The following is a 9144-nucleotide window of genomic DNA, read 5'->3' on the forward strand; positions in this document are numbered from 1 at the left end:
TACAAATATTTGTAGACATATTCATCCACCTAGTGGATTGTTTAGATACTTAATGGTCCTAATAGATGTTTCTTCTTGATGGTCTCATGCGTGTCAATTTTTATCTCGCAATTTGATGTTTGCAAAAAAAAAAAATGTTGACACGAATAATACGATTACATGCATAATTTTCTAATAATCAAAGTAGTCAATTCAGTGATAGAATCACGACTCACCTTTAGAAGAGGTAGAGTATTTGAGAAATTTTCTTTTTGAAATGTACTCTCGGAGTATTAAAGTTGAACTTTTCTCATATAATAGTAATAAATTGAGAATTTACTAAAGCAAAAAGGCACATGTCATAATAAACTTGGAGGTTACAAGTACTAATAATTTATTAGTTGGCATGAATAATTTGGTCATTCCAAAGATGTGCATACTGAGTAATGGACATACATTGAAAAACTAGAAGATTCCTCAAGAATTCTTTTGTTGTTTGTTCTCATGACAAGTTGATTGAATCAACTAATCTTGAGATTAAATCTCAAAATTCTGAAAAGTATAAAAGGTGAATATGGGCCCGTTCACCTATCATGTGACATGATAAAAAAATGCATCTATAAGATAATCACATGTGCGTTTGTTGTCAACCTATAGTTTGACATTCACAAAATTGTTTGAGCAAAAATAATTGAGTTAAGAGCACAATTTCAGAATATGTAATCAAGACAATTTATCTTGATAATATTGATAAATACTGAAGATGTTGTGACATTTAATGTCTGAGATAGTGAAATCATTGCTTGTGAAAATAAAGCTCCATGTGTTGATCTGAAATATGATACCGCATACAAAAGTAATTGTATGCATCAAACCAACAAATTATGATAAGATTTTCTTTCAATTGATTTGTGGTCAGGGACCAAATATTTTTCATCTGATTATTTTGGTATGTAGTATATAATCAACGAATATACAATGATGCACAAAGATAGATTCTCCAAAAGATTGAGATATATGTTAGTTTGTCTAACATAAGGGGGAGACTAGAAGCAACACAAGAGTTGTAAATACATCTATTGAATGTCCCTTAAGGATAAAGTCTATGACATGCATGAAGCATGATAGAATAATCAATTCTAAATAAAATAATCCTTGAAAAAGGGGGAGGATCAAGAATCAAAATGATCATAATAAGGAGATAATGTGCTCTTGGAGAGCCTACGACATAACACTTTATGAAACCTCATGAGAGGGGTAGCTACCTAATAATAATGAAGTCATGAGATCTCAATAAGTTACGTCCGTATTGAGAATCGATACAAAATGATATATCGTTGACGATATCTTTGACACAATAGCGCGCAATATTGAAAAGATTATGAGGATATGAATTCTACGTCTATTAAAGCATGCTGATGTAGAAATAATTATCAATTGAAAAGTTGAATGATGCATCTTGGTAAGCGTAAAACTTATTTGACTTGCAATATAGGCACTAGAATATATCATACATTTAATATTGGATGTTATCACTTGACAAAATTAATATGAAAAGTCATGAAGGATTCAAAATCTAAAGTATGTGCAAGTTTTTGGAGAACTTGTTTATAATCCTTATAAGGATTAAATCGATTCAAAATGCATGAAGCATATACAAGTATTGTTATGCAAGTTAATAACTAGAATTGAAACTCTTGAAGAGTTTTCAAAAGGCAATAAATTATTTGCTTCAAGAAGTTAATTTAATGTACTTGCAGAAATTTTTGATCCTGAATGAAAGATTCATAAAAGCAGATAGAAGAAAACATATTTCGTCAAGGTTTTTCTACACTCAAGAGTTCCCAAGAAAGATGATATCAACATGTAAGAGGCCTGTTCAAATAATACTATAGTTGATTTATTCACCAAGCCTCTACCAACTACAACTTTCAAGAAGATGGTGCACAAGCTTGGAAAACGAAGATTCAAGTATGTGAATTGATGTTCTCATTAGGGGGAGTTAATACGTGATATACTCTTTTTCCCTCACAATGTTTTGTGTCATTGGATTTTCCTTGTAAGATTTTTAATGAGACATCCATAATGCGTATTATTAGATATGTGTACTCTTTTCCTTCACTAGAATTTTTCCCACTGGTTTTATCTAGTAAGGTTTTAACGAGGCACATAATCTACCGACATTCAAGGGAGAGTGTTATAAACAATTTGTATTATGGTGAATGTCTAATTATGTGGAGTCCTTTTAGGATATGATTAGGAATCTTACTTGGGGACAAAGTTAAGTTTTCCCTATAAATAAAGGGTTCTCCTTCATTGTAAAGAAGATCTATGAATATTGAACTATTTCAACATGAATAAGAAGTCTTTTCTCTTCTCCCTACTTTCTTATTCTTCTAAATTTATATAATTTCATAACAATTAGGAAAAAATACTTGATTACTTTAATACATATATTACTTACATAATAAAGTTAATAACTTTTCAATAGTGTCATATTAAAAAAAGAAGTTCCAAATTTAAAATTGACAAAATTTTACCTAAGATCCACATTAGTTTAAAAGATGGATTATAAAAAAGTTATTAATAACTTTGCATCCCAAAAGATTAAGAAAATATATTTTAAATCAACATATATACTTACAAAGTTTTTCCTCATAAATGTTTAAAGTCTTTCATCATGGTTTGATCTTTTAAGTCATCAAATATAACATCAATAGGGATAATTTTGAAACAACTCATATGAATTTTGCATCGAAAATGATATGAAGGACCTAATTTATGCTAAGGAGGACAAATAGAAAAGGCTACTGATATGAAGATAGAAGATATGAAGCTCTAAAATACATCTCCCTTCACAACTTGCAGGGTGTGACTTTGAAACTAGTTTCATTAGTACTTAAGAACATACAATATGATGCTTAGAAAATTCGTTGGGAACTAATAAAGTGCAGAGTATGAGAGATACAATGACTAGGCTAGATATAGCGATACAACATATTATTACGAAACAGGTGTCACACTAGTACACTAACAATGGAAGTGGATATCACACTAGTAGACTGAAATCCACCTTAACATCATACATAATCAACTTCATAGTAGGTGAAATCCACCTTAACATCACACTTAAGTCGTCATGCATAAATCATCATACATAAGAGACACACAAGAACCACTCAAAGAAGCCACTTGTGCAATGCATAGGTAAAGTCTCATACCCTTATCTACACTAATTAGTACCCCTCAAGACTCCCTAGTTAGAGTTCATATTCATATTCATAAGTCATATTCGTATCTTAATTCATATTTGTAACATAGGGAGATTTTCCATATCTGACATAGACCATGTGAGCTATATGATTTGGTGTTCTACCCCCACACCGAAAAAAGGTGTTTCACTTGCCTTAGGTGAAACGAACATACCTAGCTATAATGTGGATCCACTAGCTAAGACCTATGCTGGCACATAGTTAAGGAACAAGGATGTTTCTACTAGAAACTCGGACTTGCTAAACATAGAAGGTTTTCATCTCATGAGACAACCTACTTTATTGGGAACCCAACTTGCTAAACGTAAAAGGAACCCACAAAGCCGTACTTGCTAAACGTAAAAGCTTCCATCTCATATCATTTTCACTCATTGCTAAGCACAATTCCCGTTAAAGTATCATTAAGCCTTTAGTTAAGCATTGGTTCATAAAGAATGACTTAAGGACTCAAATACTCATATAGTGTATAGCTCAATGGTTCCAAAGATGAGAACAATCTTTTCATTAATAGAACCAAGAACATGTGTGAATGTCCTTTCCTATCATACTCATATAGTGTTTAGGAAAATTTACTTTTCATTCAACATATCAACACTAACAGAATCATATCATAACATAACTTCCATATTCTTATCATAACATAACATACATGTTCATATCATAGCATACTTGATTATAATTAGGGTTGTAGGGAAGAGGAACAAAACTCAACACCACAATTCATAATTCAAGTAAGCACCTTCACCATAAGTGGATCAACAATTCAATATACGACTATAGATCAAGTAAATACCTCCACCATAAGTGATCAACAAGTCAACATTAAACTATAATCAAATTGAAACCTTCATTCATACCCTTTAAGGCTTTCTTCAAGATTCAAACCTAACATCATGATATTCATTCATCAATAGGGTAAAATCATAATCAAATGTTGAGTTTCCTATAAACATACTAGATTCTCATCCTTCATTCATCAATCAAAGCTTACTAGGGTTTAGAGTTGAGAAAAAAGGGAGATTCATGGGTCTTGTGGGGATTTGTTCAAAAATCATAAACATTACTTGAATTCATCCATAAAACTTCATATATAACATAAATAATCAGTTTAGATCAATGGAAACAAGTTTAGAAAGAGACCCAAAAATTGAGTGAAAACCTAAAATTTGGGGAACTTTCAAATTAAATTTTGAGAGAGCCTCTTGGGAAAAAGATCCCTAGAGTGAAGAGTTTCTATACCTTGATAAATTACTTAAGAATTGATGGAAAAAATTGAATTCTTCGAGCCCTAGTTGAACCTTGGTCTTCTTCTTCAGTAGTGTTCTTATAAAGGATTTTGAGACGGAAGTTGAGTTTTGATTTTGAGTTTGTGAGTTTAGTTGAATGACTTAAAGTCTTAGGGTTAGGGTCTTATAGTTAATTTTAGAAAGGTAATTAGTTAACTAAACAACCCTCTTAACCCATAATTAAATAACTAACTAAACCTAAGACCCCTCAACTATAATTAAAAAACTAAAAATTGGCAGCACCTACAGCCGCCCATCCATGAACCGTGGATAGGTTCATGCCCCGTACTACATGGCTAGTTCAGGTCAAAGAGTGGTGATGGGGAGGTTTTGGTAAGGATACTAAGTCTCAACTCACAGAAACAATCTACGCTGCGTGGATCCATTGGCGATCCGTCAATGACCTTCGTAGGTCATGTTGTTTATTTGACAACTTTTTGGGTCCAATATTGGGTCCTCGTCAAGGACCCTTAAGGTGGTCCTTGGGGGGTCGTATCCCGAATGTTTAGACCCTAAACATTTATTTCTAAATGGTTAAATCATTTTTTACAAGATTTAATTCTCATACGACACTTCAAAACCTCAATACAAGACCTAAGACCACACTTGTCCAATCTACAAGTTTCCAGACATCATGGTCGTTTCTTGACATTTATGTATTAACACTTTTATACTAAGTTAGTTACATTAATTATATTAGGTCTAAAAACATATATTTAACCTTTTTTAAGTCAATAGACATCATATGAGGCTCTAGCTTAGGTCATTAGACTTTCAGGGTATTAAATTATCTCCCCTTGGGAACATTCATCCTCGAATGTCGACCAAGACACTAAACCAAGTTAGAAACTCTTGACCAACAGCCCAACCAACATACATACTAAAAATGTAAAAAAACTTCAAATGTACAATTCATTATAAACACTTATTCAAAGGAGAAACTTCAAGTTCAAATCAAGCCATATCAAAGCAATATGAGGAAGTAGGAGCTAGATCTACCAACTTAATATGCATGCAATACAACATATATCATGTTCATAGGAGGAACTATCTTCTCCAATCAATGACAAGTTCAAGATCACAATATGGATTCAAAAATTCACTTCATTGAACACAGTTAAGCATATCCATTAATTCACCTCATAAGTCAAATATGCAATTATCATATCAATCAAGCAATTTAACAAGAGGAACATAAAATTCATGAGAAACTCAAGATATGCAATACATGCTACTTCAGATTGACTCACACTACATAAAGAAATATTATGGCAAAAACTCATACAATAAACATAACTACTAATTCACTATTAACACAAGAGAAATTACTTACCTCAAGTTTGAATAGAAGTAGGAGGGAAAAGATGAGGATAACGGGAGATCATATCGGCCTTGGCCTCCCATGTTAGCACTCTCAACTAAATGGTTCCTCCATAGAACCTTAATGGAAGCTATCTATTTATTCCTTAACCTCTTCACTCGGTCTAAAATATTAACCGAAGCCTCTTCATAAAAAAGGTTCTTATCAACTCCTAACCCATCTAAAGGAAGGATAGTTACCATATCAACTATATATTTCTTGAGCATTGAGACATGGAACACCGGGTGAACCAGAGTCAACTCATGAGGCAAGTTCAACTTATAGGAAACATTTCCAATACGTTTCAATATCTGGGGACTAAACTTTCCCTTATTACCAAACTTCATTACCCCTTTCATGGTGTGATCTTCAAGTAGACCCAATCACCTACCTCAAATTCAAGATTTCTCTTTCTATTGTCAGCATAAGACTTTTGCCGACTTTGGGCCGTCTTCAACCTATCTCTAATAAGTCAAACATTTTCAATGGCCTCATAAACTATTTTGGGGCCAATAAGAGCAAATTTCTCTACTTCAAACCATCCAACTGTAGACCTACACCTTCGCCCATAAAGTGCTTCAAATGGAGCCTTATCAATACTTGATTGGTAACTTTTATTGTAGGCAAACTCTATCAATGGTAGATGGTTATCTCAATTACCTTTGAAGTCAATGACATATTCCCTCAACATATCCTCTAGGGTTTGTATGGTACGTTCGGCTTGACCATCCGTTTGGGGATGAAATTAGGTACTAAGTTTCACTTTGGTACCAAGTCCATTTTGGAAAGCCTCCCTAAAGTGAGAAGTGAATGGAGTACTCCTGTCCGAGATGATGGACAGGGGAACCCCATGCATCCTCATTATCTCCTTAATATATAACTTGGCATAGTCTTCTGCAGAATATGAAGCGTTGACGGGAATAAAGTGGGTTTATTTGGTAATTATATCAATAATGACCAAATAGAATCATGTTGCCTCTAAGTGCGAGGAAAACCTCAACAAAGTTCATATTAACATCCTCTCACTCCCAAGTGGGAATACCTATATATTGAGAACAACCTCACGGCTTTTGATGTTTGGCCTTGACTTGTTGACAATTTGGACACTTGGCAACAAAATCTGCTATATCTTTTTTCATATCATTCCACCAATAGACCTTTTATAGATCACGATACATCTTGGTATCTCTCAGATGAATAGAATATCGCGAACCATGAGCCTCTTCTAAAATTTGTCTTCTCAAGTCATCTACATCTAGAACAAATAACATACCTTGATACCTAAGTACCCCATCTCCCCCTCGGGAGAATGCCTCATTGGATTCTCAAGCACAAATTCTTTCAACTTCATCAAGATGGGATCAAGGTGTTTCTTAGACTTCACATCAACTACTAAGGAGAAATTATTACTATGTTGGACCATGAAACCACTCTTTCGAGAATCTACTAGTTGAACTCCCAATCGGGCCAACCTATGCCCCTCATGGACTAACTCCTTCTTCTCGTCTTCTACATGAGTCACACTACCCATGGACATACAACTTAAGGCATCTGCAACTACATTGGATTTGTGGGGTGGTAAAGTACACACGTATCATAGTCTTTCAAAAGCTCTAACGACCTTCTTTTGCTGGAAATTCAAGTCTATTTAGTAAACACATATTGGAGACTTTTTTGATCGGTAAGCACATCTACATGGACCTCATAAATATAATGTCTCCATATATTCAAGGCAAATACTACTGCCGCTAGTTAAGATCATGTGTTGGATAATTCTTTTCATGGACTTTGAGTTGCCTTGAGGCATAAGCTATCATCGTACCACGTTGCATGAGAACACAACCCAAACCTACTCATGAAGCATCAAAATACACTACTTATCCTTCATTTCCCTTCGATAAGGTCAACAACGGAGCAGGGCTAAGCTTTTTCTTCAATTTTTGGAAGCGAACTTTTTCTTCAATTTTTGGAAGCCTTTCTCACAACTTTCCATCACTTAAACTTAGCTTTCTTTTAGGTTAGGGACGTCAAAGAAGAAACAAAAGAGGAAAATCCTTCAATAAATCTCCTATAATGGATGGGTAGACCTAAAAAGCTTTTAATATTGATTGGTGATAGAGGTCTAGGCCAATTCTTGACCGAGTCCGTCTTCTTCGGATCAATCTCTATACCTTCACTTGACACTATGTGACCTAGGAATGCCACCAATTTCAATCAAAACTCGCATTTTCTAAACTTTGCGAACAATTGGTGTTTGAGGGTTTGCAATTCAATCATCAAATGGTTCATGTGATCATCCTCACTTCTATAATATACCAAGATATCATCGATAAACACAATGACGATCATGTATAGATATTTATGGAAGACTCTATTCATAAGGTCCATAAATGTCGTCGGGGCATTAGTTAGACCAAAGGACATCACAAGAAACTCATAGTGCCCATACCTAGTTCGGAAAGTCATTTTAGGAATGTCAATCTCTGTCACCCGAAGTTGATGGTAGCCCGAACGAAGGTCTATTTTTGAAAAGTTACTAGCCCCTTGAAATGGATCAGATAAGTTATCGATTCTCAGAAGATGATACCTATTCTTGATAGCGATAATCAAAACACATCCTTAAGGACTCATCCTTCTTTTCACAAAGAATACTGCCCATGGAGATATGTTTGGTTGAATGAAACCCCTATCAAGAAAATCCTTGAGTTGAGCTTTCAATTCTTTTATCTCGGCCGGAGCTATCCTGTAAGGAGGGATAGATATTGAGTTAGTATCCGGAAATATATCAATGTCGAAGTTTATTTTCCGTTCGAGAGAAATCTTGAGCAAGTCATTAGGAAAGACTTTCGAAAACTCCCGTAGTACCAACTCTAATGAAGGGACCTCAATTTCAACATTATTGACCCTAACAATGTGATACATGCACCCTTTGCAATCATCTTTCTAACTTGCAGGTATGACACAATTTGACCTCTAGGCATAGTGTTTCCTCCTTTCCACTCTACAATGGACTCATTTGGGAATTAAAATCTAACTACCCGAGTTCTACAATCAATGGAAGCATAACATGCATGCAGCCAATCCATGCCCAAAATAACATCAAAATCAAGTATGTCTAGTTCTACCAAATCAACTAAAGTGACTCATGAGACAATGATATAGGACAACTCCTATGGACTCACCTTTCTATAATCGAGTCACCAATCGGGGTAGATTCCAAAAAAGGTTCATTTAAGACATCGGGGAG

The sequence above is a fragment of the Solanum pennellii genome, chromosome 3 (genome assembly GCF_001406875.1).
Source record: "Solanum pennellii chromosome 3, SPENNV200".
NCBI lineage: Eukaryota > Viridiplantae > Streptophyta > Magnoliopsida > Solanales > Solanaceae > Solanum > Solanum pennellii.